The sequence below is a fragment of the Crocuta crocuta genome, unplaced genomic scaffold (genome assembly GCF_008692635.1).
Source record: "Crocuta crocuta isolate KB4526 unplaced genomic scaffold, BGI_CrCroc_1.0 scaffold52, whole genome shotgun sequence".
NCBI lineage: Eukaryota > Metazoa > Chordata > Mammalia > Carnivora > Hyaenidae > Crocuta > Crocuta crocuta.
Window position 1 is genome coordinate 264,749 of NW_027528617.1, and position 15,733 is coordinate 280,481.

The window sequence follows — 15,733 nt, forward strand, 5'->3', positions numbered from 1 at the left end:
AGTAAAGTATTCCAGACATATTGTTTTTATAACTGTAAATATTATCATAGCAATAATTCCGGAGGTATTTTTAAGAGTGAGGACACTAGCTCATCTTCTCTGCTGTTTTATTTTTTTCTTAAAAAAATAATAATATAGCTCTGTGAGTATTACATTAAAAATTAAGAAACCTCAGGGGGCACGTAGGTGGTTCAGTCAGCTGAGTGCATGACTTCTGCTCCGGTCATTATCTCACCGTTCATGAGTTCAAGCCCAGCGTCCCGCTCTGTGCTGATAGCTCAGAGCCTGGAGCCTGCTTTAGATTCTTGTCTCCATCTCTCTCTGCCCCTCCCCTGCTTGCACTCTATCTCTCTCTATCTCTCTCTCAAAAATGAATAAACATAAAATAAATTAAAAATTTAAAAGAAGAATTAAGAAACCTTGGGCTTTGAGGAGGGCACTTGTTGGGATGAGCACTGGGTGTTGTATGTAAGCAATAAACCATGGGAATCTACCCCAAAAATCAAGAGCACACTTTACACACTGTGTGTTAGCCAATTTGACAATAAATTATATTTTAATTAAAGAATTAAGAAATCTCTATTCTTTCCCCAACTCTGTCATCAGCAATTATATGACTTTGTTTAGCTGATTAAAAGCTTAACCCTTACCTGTATGTAAGGCATGTGATAGACCCTCTAGATGAACCTCAAGCAACAGATAATGAAATGACTCTCAAGTGGACAAAATGATTTATGCTTACCTAATACTTTGTATTTTATGATATGCAAGTTGACTTTAAATCTTATAAATCATTCTAATCTGCAATGTTCTGCTTTAAAATGAGGCCAAAGCTGGATCCGAACCTTTGTTTTAAAAAAATTTTTTAGGTTTATTCATTTACTTTGAGAGAGACAGAGACGGCGTGAGCAGGAGAAGGCAGAAAGAGAGGGAGAGGGTGAATCCCAAGCCAACCCCGCACCATCAGCACGGAGCCCAGTTAGGGGCCTGAACTCATGTAACCATGAGATTATTAGCTGAGCCCTAACCAAATGTCAGATGCTTAACCAACTGAGCCACCGAGGCGCCCCTGGATCCAAACCTTAGTTTCAGAAAATACATCTATCCCAGAGAAGTCTTCTTCTTCTTTTTTTAATCTTCACACAAAATAAGGAGAACAAGAGGTATCTTCCCTCTTACGTTGTCTTTCTGCTTTGTTTCTAGATGGTCATGTAATGGGGAAAACACTAATTACATTTCACAGATCTGCAACATGCCCACTCTGTCATCTGTGATGAAACTTCTATAAGACTCTGGAGGTTTGTGTAAGGGAATTCCTAAAAATCTGTTATTTATTGCATGTAACTGAGCAAATAAATGTATTTTAGATCAGATAGGAAAGCAATCTTCGAGACACTTTGCAAAGTTTATCCAACATCTTAGCCCAGGATTTTTCTGTACTGCATTTTTCTATAGTTGATAATCTAGCCTGTGTTTCAGCTCTTCCAATAAGGAAGTCATTATTTTTTTTAGAAAGTTGGAAGCATCAAAAAAAATGCTTTTGTATGCTATTTAAGATCTACCATTCTAGGGGTACCTGGTTAAGTCAGTTGGTTAGGCATCCAACCCTGGATTTCGGCTCAGGGCATGATCTTATGCTTCATGAGATTGAGCCCCGAATTAGGCACCACACTGTCATAGTGAAGCCTGCTTGGGATTCTCTCTCCCTCTCTGCCTCTCCTCTGCTCATGCTCTCTCTCTAAATAAATAAATGAACATTAAAAAAATAAAAAATAAATATACCATTTTATAATTTTTAGCCTTTTGTTCTTTTTATTTCCTTTGAAGAAACACAGTCTATGTGAGATATATCTATTACATGTTTCCTATGCTACTGCTTTAAACACATGTACAGATACTGTCACCCCTAAGTCTACTCAAGTTATCACCAGTTGTTCTCAGGTCCTCTTTATGTTATTTTATGTTGTTTGCACTATCCTGATAGTCCTTTAGTACTCTCAGGGACTTTGGCAATGCCTTTCAAAGTATGTGACTCAGGCTATATACAGTATCTTAAAATAATATAAGTCTAGAAATGGACTATTACCATAATTGATATGGAAACTTTATTTCACTGATGAAATAAAAAAACACATAACATTTTTAAGCAGGCATTTCATACTACTGCCTCACAATGAGGTTGTAGTTCACTGTATTAGTTATCTATTGCTGCATTAAAATTACCTCAAAACTTAGAAGCTCAGTGGGGCCCCTGGCTGACTCAGTTGGTGGAGCATACGACTCTTGATCTCAGGATTGAAAGTTTAAGTGCCATTTTGAGTGTAGTGAGATTACATAAAAATAAAACCTTAAAAAAAGCAACTTAGTGGCCCAAGAATTTGAGAATAGCTTAGCTGATAGTTTGGTTCAATATCTCTCATGAGATTACAGTTAAAATCTCAGGTAGGGCTACAGTCCTCTGAAAATTTGGCTGGGGCTGGAGGATTTGCTTCTAAGATGGCTCACTTACATGGCAGTGAAGTTCATGATGGCTCAGTTCCTTACCACATGGAGCTATGTGTCCTTAGGACCGCTTGAGGGTCCTCGTGACATGATGTCTGACTTCTCCCAGAGTGAGGGATCCAAGAAATAGCAAGGCAGAAGCTATGAAATCTTTTGTGTTCCAGTCCTTAAAGCTACACATTGTCGTTTTCATAATTTACCATTAATTATCCAGGTTAGCCCTACCCAGCTGGGAGGGGACTACACAGAGGCATAAATATCAGGAAGCAAGGATTATTTGGGGGTTATATCAGAGGGTGACACTAGAGTCCATCCTCTACCCCCAAAGACTAAACACCCTCTCACAGGTTCATTATACTCTCCCCTTCTTAAGTACACAAAAAGTCTCATCCCATTACAGTATCAACTCAAAGTCTACAATCTGGTCGTCTTAACCAGGCCCAGATGTGGATGAGGCTTCCTGGGTGTGGTTCCTTGAGCATAGCTCTTTGAAAACAGTTCCTTGATCTGGAGACCTGTGAACTAAAGAAATAAGATATCCGCCTTCTCCCCACCCCTGCTGACACACACTCAACATATAGTGGTAGGGAAGGAACAGGATAACCACTCTAGATGTTCTTGTTCAAAGGGGGGGAAATGAGGAATACAGGAATCACTGGTCCATAGCAATTCTGTAGTCCACCTAGGCAGATATTAGTTCTTTCACTAGAACTTATTCCTATTGCTTCCTGGGAATGATTTTCTGCGACTCTTGAATCTGACCTTTAGGCTTTTGGTTCTGCCTTCTGAGTCGATTTATTTTTTTATGAAATGTAGCCTAGGTTTGTATCTTTATATCTGTGTAGTTTTCTGAGTCTGGTTTCTGTCTGTAGTTTTCAGGTCCAAAGTTTTTTTTTTTTTTTTCCTTTTATTCTATCTATGTTCTTTTCAGTTCAAGGTACTGTTGTTTCTAACAATTAAATACTTCTAAAAATTTTTGTGAGTCTCCTATGAATCTTCCTGGGGTGTACTCCATTATCAAAAGCCACACTTATAGATCTGTTTGAGATACCCCTTCTCTACTTAGGGTTTCTGCTGAGATTACTGAAGGACTGAATTATTGAGATTTCTAGGGATTTAAGCTAGAAGCCCTCATGTCTGACTGGATGGCTGTCTGGAGTCATAAGATCTTTCTAAGGTCTTAGGAAAGAATTTTACAACCTTACCCTCATTTTTATACCATAATTGCCTGGGAATGCCTGGACTTGATCTTTGTTCAGAAACTATTTCTTTGGGGGTGTCTGGCTAGCTCAGGTGAAACAGCAGTCAACTTGATCTCCAGGTCATGAGTTCAAGCCCCACATTGGGTGTAGCAATTACTTAAGTAAATTTAAAACAAAACAAAACAAAACTTAAAAGAGAAAAATAAACCATTTCCCTGTTTTAGCATTGTTTCCCATCTTGAGAAGCTGGCAATTTCCAAGACTAACAAGTATTGGCTTTTTTTTTTTTTTTGGCTTGACAGTCCTTCCTTTGGCTTTTCTCCCTCATTCCTCATATTTGACTATAAACAGGAAAAAGAAATCAAGCAGCACCTTGAACACTGTGACTGAAAATCCCTTAACTAGGTCATCTACTGTGTCAGATATATATTCTAGTTCCCACGTCACTTCAGGTGACAGTGTTACTTTACTTTCTGCCACTATATTAAAATGATCCTTGTTTTCTAGCCGTGGAAGTCACGCATCATCATTTCCACAATATCCTATTAACTACTTAGGTTAATTTTATTCATTGTGGGAGGGGACTGCAAGAAGATGTCAATTATAGGAGCCTAGAATCATTGGGTTCATTATGAAGGCTGGCTGCTACATCCACTAAAATCTTTGATAATTTAATTTTTGGAGTTTCTACTAAGCCAGCTTCATCCATTTTGGCATTTATTGGTTTCTTAATCTAAAAATTACCTGTATCTGTCATTAAACTCCAATTGTAGTTTCAATTATGTATTCCAACTGTTTAAAAAAAAATTTAACGTTTTTATTCATTTTTTGAGAGACACAGAGAAACTGTGAGCAGGGGACGGGCAGAGAGAGAGGGAGACACAGACTCTGAAACAGGCTCCAGGCTCTGAGCTGTCAGCCCAATGCAGGGCTCAAATTCACAAACAGTGAGATCATGACCTAAGCTGAAGTCGGATGCTTAACCAGCTGAGCCACTCAGGAGCCCCTATGTATCCCAACCTTTTCAGATCTTTTCAAATTTTAATTCTGCCATACCAACAACACTCCATAGCTTTGAATTATTGATAAGTATGATAGATTATGGAATTTTAAAAATGTATTTCACTGATAAAAATGTTACCAATTTATAGGTTCAGTTGATAAAATAAGTACACATATCTTCACCTACACCATTATAGAAATGACACATATGTTTAATTCATTTTCTGTCACATATAAATAAGGGTCCATTTTTCCTGTGCAGTATGCTAAACAGTGGGCAGCTCCAAATTTATCAGGAATTTTAATATATTTTGAAAGACTGACCAATTAGGCAAAATCTTCAAGAAGTGAGAACTGAAGAGTACAATGTTTTAAATTCTCTAGTTTGAAAAACCTGAAAACTATAAGTTATATGCTAACTTTCTGTGGACAAATTATTAGCCTTTGGCAAAATTATGAGATACGATAAATTCATTATCCTTTCCTCACTAAAACTCCTTAAGAATAGAAACCACGTGGGGCGCCTGGGTGGCTTAGTCGGTTGAGCGTCCGACTTTCGCGTAGGTCATGATCTTGCGGTTCGTGGGTTCCAGCCCCGCGTCGGGCTCTGTGCTGACTGCCAGCTCAGAGCCTGGAGCCTGTTTCAGTCTGTGACTCCCTCTCTCTCTGACCCTCCCCTGCTCACGCTGTCTCTCTCTCTCTCTCTCCTAGAAATAAATAAAACATTAAAAAAAAAAAAGAATAGAAACCATGTATTTGCAATTGTTTTCTCCCATTGGACTTAGCAAAATGCTCCAAGCTCATAGATCCTTAAGAAATACTTTTTAACTGGTAAATTGGTTAATAAATTATTAACAGATCATGAACTCTCCTCTCCGAAGCTTCTTGGTACCCAGTTCCTCTTGCCTGTACCAATTACCCTACCAAAGTCTTCCCTCAATGTTCCAAGCTGATAATCTTTTTCAGTCTCCCTCTATTCAATCAAAATTTAACTATTTTTGATAAAGAAGAAGTTGAACCACCTAATAACACTTAGGGACATTTTATTGTCAATGTCCGAATCCATATCAGGGTGTCTAATAATGTGGATTTTCTGATACAGTTGACAAATAAGTAAAAAGTTTTGAGCAAGCTTTTGACTGCCTTACAACCAGGATAGGTTGCCATCAATTCACTTTTTCAGTGAGATCAGTCTTAGTTGAACATGTCAATTGTTGAATTCTCTATCAGGAAAATCCAAATATTGGGATTCCAAAACTATATTTCTCACTAAGTGCCTTACCATGATTCCTTTTCTTGTTCTCCTAACTTAGGAAACTGTTCTTTAAATGAATAGCATTTCCCTATTTCTGCTAATGGGCTCATCATTCAGTCAATTGTATAAACTCAAAAACTTTGTTGAATTTGTCCTTTCTCTAAGCCCTCTCATCCAAAGTAGTCTTTTGGCTAGCTTTCTCAGCTCTACCTTTTCCTTTATCTCCAGCATACCCCAATTTAAACCTTTTAGTTCTTTTTGCAGTACGGTTACACATCCTTGTCATATTAACTTACTAAACCACAGCATCTATCCATTCATTACTCGGCTCAAAAACCTCACTCCCATCTACTCAGTCAGTGCCTACACAATGAACTCCAAACTTCTGAGTCTAATTTTCAATGTCCACCACATTCTAGTTAAAATTTAGCTTTCTAGCTTACTTCCACTACTTTGACAGAGTGGATTATTTTGTCCACTAAACTCATTCCACATCTACCATTAAATCTCTACTGTACTTTTTCCTGTACCTGAAATGTTCTCCTTCCACTTCTGTTAAAGCCTTGCCCATCTTTCAAAACCAAAATCAAAAGTTATCTCAAACATGATGCTTTAATCCTTCCAGCCAGAAGTATTCTCACTCTTTTCTGAAAGTCCAGTTTACTCTGTACCACTCCTAAGGTACCTACTGAATTCTAACTTAGGGTTCAGTTATGTGTTTACATGATTTATCTCTCCTTATATATTTTCAGCTCCCCGAGAACATAGGTCGTATCATTCCATGTGTAGTATTTAGCACACCTACTTTATTTAGAGGTGCTTTTTCCTGAGTTGGAACCATCATGGGATGACTTGTTAAGTATTATACATTGATTTAGGGTGGTGAATATCAACACAGTATAGTGTGGTCAAGAGAAAAACTGCTGGAAGTCAAACAATGCCAAATTTAAATTTGGTTTTACCAGTTTCTAGTTACATGATTTGCAGCCATCAATTAATCTCTTGGCATCTCAGTTTATCTGTAAGATGGGAACAAATGCCAATTTCATAGATTTGTTGTCATCATTTACAAGGTGTTCAGTATAACACACTTATCTTAATAAATAATTATTACCTTTCTCCCTTCTATTGTATTTGAAGAAGTGTTTGACAGTTTTTTATTAAATACACGAACTATTTAGAACACAAGAACATTATGAATTATAATTTAAATATGCATATATATTTAATAATTAAGAAAAACGTTAGAAGGGTATAGAAGACAGGATAAAAATGGAAGAACCAAGTAAGGAATCAAAATAAGTATATTTTTCAAAGAAAGCAAAAAAAGTTAATTTTTGAGATAAACTTATAGCCTTAACTCTACAGAATACACTGGGAATTTCTTACAATTTTCTAGTGAGAAAAATCTAGTTATCTATTTTTAATTGTAATAGTTCACATCTTAGATTACATATAAAAATGTTTAATACTGTAGCTTATGGGAGGCCCAGTCAGGCTCCAGATTCCCAGCCACTGGGGAATTTCTGTGCCAGACCACCCAGGACGAAAGTGAGAAGTTGGTACCTTTGCCAGTGTGGAAATTTCTTCGGAAAAGAGCTTTAAGCTGTTGTAATCATTTTCCCTCAGGAAGAACAAGGTGGAGTGGAAATACATAAGAAATTACTGGACAAACACTAATTGTCCAAGTTTCAAGGTAATAATCAGATGTGAAATTAATGCCTTTAGCATCACAGCTCTCCCAAACTTCAGTCTGTTTATACAGATTTGGGCTGGCTTATTTCAGTCAGTTTCTTTGGAGGACACAAATGTATAGGAATAAGGCTAGAATTTCAAGGCAAGTCACGCTATTTAGTTATAGTTGAATTGGGGTTTTGTTCATTTTTTATAATCTTTCTCAAAATGTCTTTAGAAACAAATCAAATAGTACTACTGTGATAGCATTTACCTTTGAAATCTTGTTTTCAGTTTCTTGGGATAGCCTTTCACTATAAAGCCAAAGAGACATCCAAATAGTGGTTAAACCTGGAAAAGGTATAGAAAGGTGCACTGAATGAGAGTCTTTGCTCATAACTTTTTCTTCCTGGAAAAACTAATATTTGACATCTTTTATCTTTAAAAGTATTATCTCATCTATAATTAGGAACTGTATGAAAAATCTAGTTTCTTGGACTAATGCAGAACAGATGTTTGTAAAAGTGCCTGAAATATAATAGACTTTCAATAAATAGTATTGTGTTGGCAAAAAAACTTAACAGGTGTGTGTGTGTGTTTGTGTACACAACTCTCCTTCACCCCTTCGACACTTCCCAGACAGTGTTAGCAGAGGGCACTAGAAGATGAGATTTTTCTTCTTACACTGATTCCTCTGAGGATCACCCAAACAATCTTAAATCATGGTTCCAAAAGCACTTTCTTCTACTCTCCTCAGGGAAGAAGACATTTATGGGGGTAGGAAAAGGGACACTCTATTGAAGCAAGAATTCTTTTGGTTGAAAGTAACAGAAACCCAATTTTAGTGGGACAAAACCAGGAAATAAATACTGACCTGAGTAGCAAAATCTCAGGAAGGGCATGGAACTCAAGGAACAAGAAACAGGGACTCTAGACAGGCTAGACTCTCTCTCCATTCAACTGTCATCTGTGCTTCTCTCTGAGTCAGCCTTCTGTCTTACCAGAGACCGCAGCCTTCGGCCTTGGGGAACCTCACTTTTGATATCTCTTTATGAGAGGACTACTTCTCTCTCAATCTCACTTGAAAACTCCCAGAGAGGGACCAAAGGGCCAGGCTAGGTCATATGCCTCCTCCTGTGAACAGAGAGACCATTTCTATAATTGGCAGCCTCCATTAGAACAATACAGTTTAAGTAAAAAAAAAAAAAAAAAAAAGCATTTCCTTCAAAAAGAAGACACTTCTGTTTCCAGAAGGAGAAAGTGCTGGGCAAACGAAAGAAATATTCTTAAATTATACTTTTAAAAATCAGAATTTTATTTATTAAATATAAAATAAAATACAATTTTCAGTTGCTTCTTATTTTCTTTAAGTTTATTTTTCTGTCTCAGCGTTTATCTCATATTTCTTCTATCTCAAATGTTTCTCTTTGTTCTTTTTTTTTTTTTTCAAAATGTTTTTCTTAAACAGCATCACTAAGTCCTATCCTTTCCTTCCTTCAAATCTGTGCTTAAGATTCACCTCCTTGGACTTCTGGTAAAATTCAGCAAATTAAGTGGCGCCTGGGTGGCTCAGTCAGTTAGGGGTCCCATTCTTGGTTTAGGCTGGGGTCACGATTTCACAGTTTCTAGGTTTGAGCCTTCATTGGGCTCTATGCTGGCAGCATGGAGCCTTTGGGATTCTCTCTCCCTCTTTCACTGCCCCTCCCCAACTTGTGCTGTCTTTCCCTCAAAATAAAAAAATAAGCTTAAAAAATCAGCACATCAAATAGATTTATCTCTATTTTCCCCCAAATGCTATTACAATGGTGCGGGTCGGGGGAGAGAGAGAGAACCCTTAACTGCGAAGAAGTGGGAAGACTGTCATAGATAAAAAGTGACAGAAACTATTGGAAGATAGGAAGTCCATATGTAGTGGATTAGTTATATACTGCAATGTAACAAATTACTCAAAATTTAACTTCTTACAACAATAAATATTTATTATCTCACTCAGTTTTGAGGGTCAGGAATCTCGGAGTAGCTTAGGTTGTGGTCAAGTTAGTGACCAGGGCTGCAGTCAGTTAGACAGTTGGAGAATCCACTTCCAAGCTTACACACATGGCTGTTGGCAGGAGGCTTCAGTTTCTCACTGTAAAGAAATGCTTTATGCTTGTGAAATACTAACTACAAAGAGAGGAAATGTAATAATACAATAGAGAAGCTAGCTGATGCCACCTAAACCAAGTAAGCAATGTAACATCATGAAATATTGTTTAAGCAGGCATTGTGTGCCTAAGAACACAGCATCACTTCTGTGATATTTTTGAATATCACAGAAGATATGTAATTGGAATCTAATCACATGAAAATATCACACACACGCGCGCGCGCACACGCACACACACACCAAACTGAAAAACATGCTAAAAAATAACTGACCTATAATCTTCAAAAGTCTTTAGTTCATGGAAGTGTGTTATGTGCTTTGATACAGGTATGGGCGCACACAGAAGGGGTACCTTGACCTAATCCAATGCCAAGATGTCAACGAAGTGTTTTCCAGAGATATTTAAGCTGATACTTAGAGTTAGCATTGAAAGTGACAATGAAGGGTCAGGAGAGGCAACAAAGGAAGAAGCAGGTCATAACGTACAAGACCAAGGAAAAATCATTTCATAATATACCAACTGCTGTGTGTGTGTGTGTGTGTGTAAATTCATTCTTTAATATTTGCAAGAGTTTGCTCCTTTTCCTATCATATCTAAAATGTCATAGTTCAAGGGCACCTGGCTGGCTCAGTCAGTAGAGCATGCAAATCTTAATCTTGGGATGTGAGTTCAATCCCCACCTTGGAGGTAGAGATTACTTAAAAAAAAATAAAATAAAATAAAATGTCACATTTGAAAATGGCTTAAGAGGTCATACCTATTACTTTAGTCTAAGAAACGTGTCTTGAGGCACACGTGGAAGAGTAGAACAACTTTGCCCTTGATGGTCTGTTACTATAATCATCATTTTTTCAAACACTAATCATTTCATAAACTAACTAGGCAACATTATTTTCATAGCACTCCTAATATATTTCCTTAATCTATGTCTTTTATGAATGGCATTTTCTAATGACATCAACAGAAAGTAATACAGAAGACTGAATTCTTTTACAGTGGCCATTTGTTTAGATTGGCCTGATCTGTCAGACTGTGCCTGGTTTGAGTCCTATTCTAGGCCTGATCCTGCCACTCACTGGCCAGGCAGCCTGAAGCAAGTCACTTCTGAGCATCAGCTTCCTCATCTGACAAATAAAAACAAAACAGTATCTATTTTATAGGATTGTTGTGAGAACTGATTGAGATAATATGTGAAAAACACTTAGCGCAGTGCTTAGCTCATAGAAATATTCAATAAATCAGATCTTTTGCATCACCCTATAGTTACATTTAGAAAAGATTGTACATAAAATCAGGTCAAAATATAATGGCACAAAATACATTTCAAGTACTGTGAAAATAATATTGGCCCATTGTTTCTTGAGTGTGTAGATCATTTTTTTTAAACTGATGATTAGAGTGCCTGAACCAATCAAAGGTAATTTGTCTATTATCACATCTTACAGTTTCCCACTCATCTTCCCCCTTGATTTTTGGAATCTTCAGCTCTCTAGAGTGGCTTCTAAAGAACAGCAAGGTAGGGATGTAGAGATGGTGGCACTGTTAAACTCATCTTATTGTAATTCTCTGCCATTTTAGCCCCCACATTTATATATTTGTTTGTTTATATATGTGTGTGTCTGTTTTTTAGCATAATAAAGTATGAGGGGGGCACTTGGTGGCTCAGTCGGTTAAGCGTCCGACTTCGACTCAGGTCATGATCTCACGGTTCGTGGGTTCGAGCCCCGCGTCAGCCTCTATGCAGACAGCTAGCTCAGAGCCTGGAGCCTGTTTCAGATTCTGTATCTGCCTCTCTCTCTGACCCTCCTCTGCTCATGCCGTCTCTCTCTCAGAAATAAATAAAACATTAAAACTTTTTTTTTTAATATAAAAAGCCTTTTTTTTTCTGGTATATAACAAGAATTATAAAATGTTTCGTACTTGTCTTATCAACAGTAATGCCAATCTTCCTACTGTTCTGGTGAAATGTATTTATTGTTTATGATAGCAGTTGGCAAGTGGGGGGTAAATAGGGTAAGTGATCTAGGAAATATTTTGCCACCAATAAATTAATCACAAATATTGGAGGCTTATGGGGCAATAATTAGCAGAAATAAAAATAACTGTGGTTTGTTTGGTCTGACTTTAGTAGAATCTGATTGCATTCATATTTTTTTGTTGTTCTAGGGTTGACTAACATTTTTTATTTAACTTTTCAAGTTCCTTATTATCTCTAACTATAAAGATGAAAAAAGAATTTTGTCTATATATTGTGAAGCACTATGTTTTACAATATATTATGAAGAGTGAAATTGTTAAGTGTGTAAAATAATTGTGGAGATTGGAGATCATAATATCTTAACCAGTAACACGATCCTATATCCTGACATTATAGGCTAGATACATCTGTCATCTATGTGCCGCCTCTGCCAACCACCATATACACATCTCTTTAGTGTCTCCCTCACCACATATTCTCCAAGCTATTTTATTAAGAAACATTAAAAATTTTCCACTATCTTACAAGCCCTGATGATCATCCTAAGAATGATGAACGATTTGATTCATTATCCTAAAAATGCTCTGATGTAATAAAACTGATGGTAGTGATGATAAAAAAAATATTAAGATGAAACTTCTGCTGTGGAATTCTTTCACATATCTGATTTGTTGAGAGAAAATTAGAAATGAATTAGAATTAATCTGAGATTTAATTCATGCCAATTCAATAGATTTTAATCTTTGAACTTTGATCTTTGCGTACAAAAGTTTTAATTATGCCCTTTGATCAGTCGGCATTTATTGAACACCTACTATTTGCCAAGTATTGTTCCAGGCTCCCAAAAAAACGCTTAAAAGAAAATGACCCCAAAATCTCAACTCACACTAATACATCCCACATGGTAATTGACAAAGGAATAATCTAGAGTTTTCAGGTACGGGAACACTGAGTGCCCGGAAATGAAATTTAAAAAGTAAGAAGGACGAGAATTGTGAGATTTAGAATTATCTCTAAAGGAGATTTTGGAAGAAGTTACAAAGGAAAAGGAATCAAAGAAGGGTGGTAATGGGACAAATCTTCTGTGGAGACACACAACTTTCTACTAAGTTCTAATCTGAAAATGGAGGATGACAATGAAGTTGCTTTCCAACCGTAAAAGGCAGAAAAATCACTCCCATAAATACTGCTGAGCCAATAACAATAGGATATAGTACAAGAACAACAAATACCTCTATACAGAAAGATGCAGAAAGTAAATCCTGTTAGCACATAAACTTCACACGCAACTGTATCTTTATTCTTTTAGAACACATAATTTTGACAACCCGTCCAAGTCTACAGGTGGTAGTTTCAGGCAGAAGAGGAGCTTCCAAATTGCGAATAGTAAACCGAACTGAGATTTACCACCTTGCTGGTCATAATGCCAAGGGTGATGCTTCCTGGGATGAAAGGAGTGTGTTCACTGACCCTTCCAGGATATGCAGCCAGCAACGGGGCTTTGTAAAAGAATGTTCACGGTCCCTCTGTTGCTGTGAAAAGACATATATATTCCGCTGTTGCATGTTTTACTTATTGGCCCTGACACCTTTATTGTGCATACAAGCACTCTATACTTATGAATACAAATAGTTTACAAGTAGACTATTGATTGGATAAACCACTTTTTATATCTGGAGTTGTAAACACTACAAACAATCGGAAGCCTTGTCAAAAGAGGAGACAAGTAGAGGATAATCCAAGAGCCAGAATTCTGGGGAGAGCCAACTGAGATGGAAAAGGGCAAAAGGAGGAGGAGGAAACGAGGATGGCAGGAAATAAAGAGAAGGGAAAGAAAAGCGACGTGAAGAGACAGACAGGTTTCTCTTGTCCATAAAGCTGTGTTGATAGCTCTTCACCTCTGTTCCCTGACAAGGCGATGCATGTGAATGCAGAGTCCAGCAGAGACTTGGGGCTGCCAGGCGGCCGCCGCCACTGTGGCCTCATCTTTCCACCTCCAGGGTGGCACCCCACCCAAATTCCTTTCTTGTCAAACTTGTTTCCAATCACCCAAGCCCTCTAGTCTATGACCTCTTGGTCAAACTGTCTGTTACCCAGGACACAAATAGATTGAGAGTGTCAGATAACATGGTAATTCGATGGGGGAGAAGACAGTTTGAGTGAACACTGCAATACCCTCTATCTTATCCCTTTCCCCAGCTACCTGCACCTTTAAAAGTAAATGTCCTTTTTCCACCTATGTTTCTCTGTGTCTCTAAGTCACTGTAGGCCAACTGAGTGTGACTCATACCTCTTTTTATTTCTTTGCCTTGATGTGTTCATTCCCTCTGGGGAGCTAACTGGTAGAACATTTGAGCCAATTCTATTTTTCATGGAGAAGTGGGGCAACACAAAGTTGGGTGATGACAATCTTGGGTTGTATTGCTCTTTGGGTTCACACAGATTACTGTGTGCTCCGAAGGCAGAGCACTGATATTATATGAAGTGAGGAACATTCTGTAACAACATCTTACATTCAAAGTCATTTCTCCTAGAACTAATACAAATTATATGATATTCACCACATGCTTGATGCCTGCTGAGCCTCTGAAACCTTGTTTCCTGAATGTCACTGTTGCCAGTTTCTACCTCCTGCCAGAAATTCTCACAATCACTGAACAGGCTATAAACACACTAGAGAAGTGGTTTTTTAAGAAGCTAAGGCATGACCATGAGAGTAATGGAATGATGCACAGCTCACACCAGATGCATACACCACCACAACCACTTTCTCACACTCCTAAGTACAAAGATTTGGGTGAATGCTCTCAGTAAATATTATGGTGCTTCAATGAACAGGTCACAGATAGACTCCAATGTGTGGGTGGGGAGTAGGGGGTGTCCTGTTAAAGAAATCTTTACTGAGAGGTTATTATGGGCCAGGCACCACATTTTGAGGAAAGCAGCTACTCCGGATAGAAATAAACCAATCATCCCAAGAAGTACAATTATTCTGCAGGTTGATTGACAACTCCTGAAAGCTTTATATAACATTCCAGCTTTCTATTGCTAGCACCTAACTTTCTCTCTTTTCTTGAATGGGCGAGAGGGGAATGGGGAGGTTAGACGGAGGGCGCGAGAGAGATATACAGATGGAATCACCTTTCTACTCAGGGATTTACCAAGCACCACGAGTTGCTAATGATTCCAGGTGAGGGCATAAGAAATGAGGAGGTGCGCTCTCTTGAATTCTTTCCCCGCTGTTATCTTTTCACCATTTCTGTATATTTGACTGGGCAAGTGGGTTTAGTCAGTACTTATATTTAAAAGTAAATAAGTAAGTCAGAGTCGGAAACAGGCAGGGCCCAGGCGAGGGGGGATGGGGATGCGACCTGAGGCGGGGATTTCAGCCGCCCAGCTGGCCAGGGCCAGCGTCTGGGCTCTGCCNACCCGCCCAGCCTGCCTCCCAGGGTCCGTCCGGAGCGCCAGGGCTGGCGGCCGATTCCCGGAGTCGACCGACCAGCCTGGGGTCTCGACCCTGCGGGCAGCGTCCCCTCCTCGAGCCTCACGTACTCCCAACTAACTCTGCTGAGATAGGAGAGGCTGCCCCAGACCTGTGTACCTCAGGTGTGAAAGGAAAGGAAATTCGATGGCGTTAGAAAGCCTAAACATCAGGCCACTCGAGGAGAACGGCGGGTTCGNCAGAAGGGTCTGTGCATTGGGCCGGGGACGCAGCCGGGGCAGCTCTAGGCGCGGAGCTCTCTATAGGTCCTCTCTCCCAGGATCGGATAGATGATTCATTTTTATATGTAACGTTTTACCCCACTCTATAGCTCCGCCTAGTTAATGTTCAACCTCGGGGCTTCGAGAGGCAGCTCTAGGGAGGCAGGCAGGAATGACCCATTCAAGGTATATGGCCGCTCGGGAATGAAGGCACCGAAGCCCCAGAGAGGGTGAGGAGGGAAGTGGCGGGGGTGGGGGAGGGGGTCGCGGG

At 38.8% G+C, this 15,733-nt stretch overlaps 1 protein-coding gene across 9 annotated transcripts in view; it reads right to left on the reverse strand.

The window, feature by feature from the left end:
- Positions 1-15,733, reverse strand: part of LOC144224157 (uncharacterized) — a 53,685-nt gene that overhangs the window by 34,192 nt on the left and 3,760 nt on the right. The window contains exons 1-5 of one of the 9 annotated variants that reach the window (XR_013332963.1): positions 14,902-15,180; positions 13,171-13,292; positions 9,625-9,763; positions 8,637-8,769; positions 7,910-7,986 (exon numbers count right to left, since the gene is read on the reverse strand). The gene's annotated coding sequence lies outside the window, so the exon portion shown is untranslated. The other 8 variants (XR_013332961.1, XR_013332964.1, XR_013332960.1 and 5 more) reach the window with 8 other exon arrangements.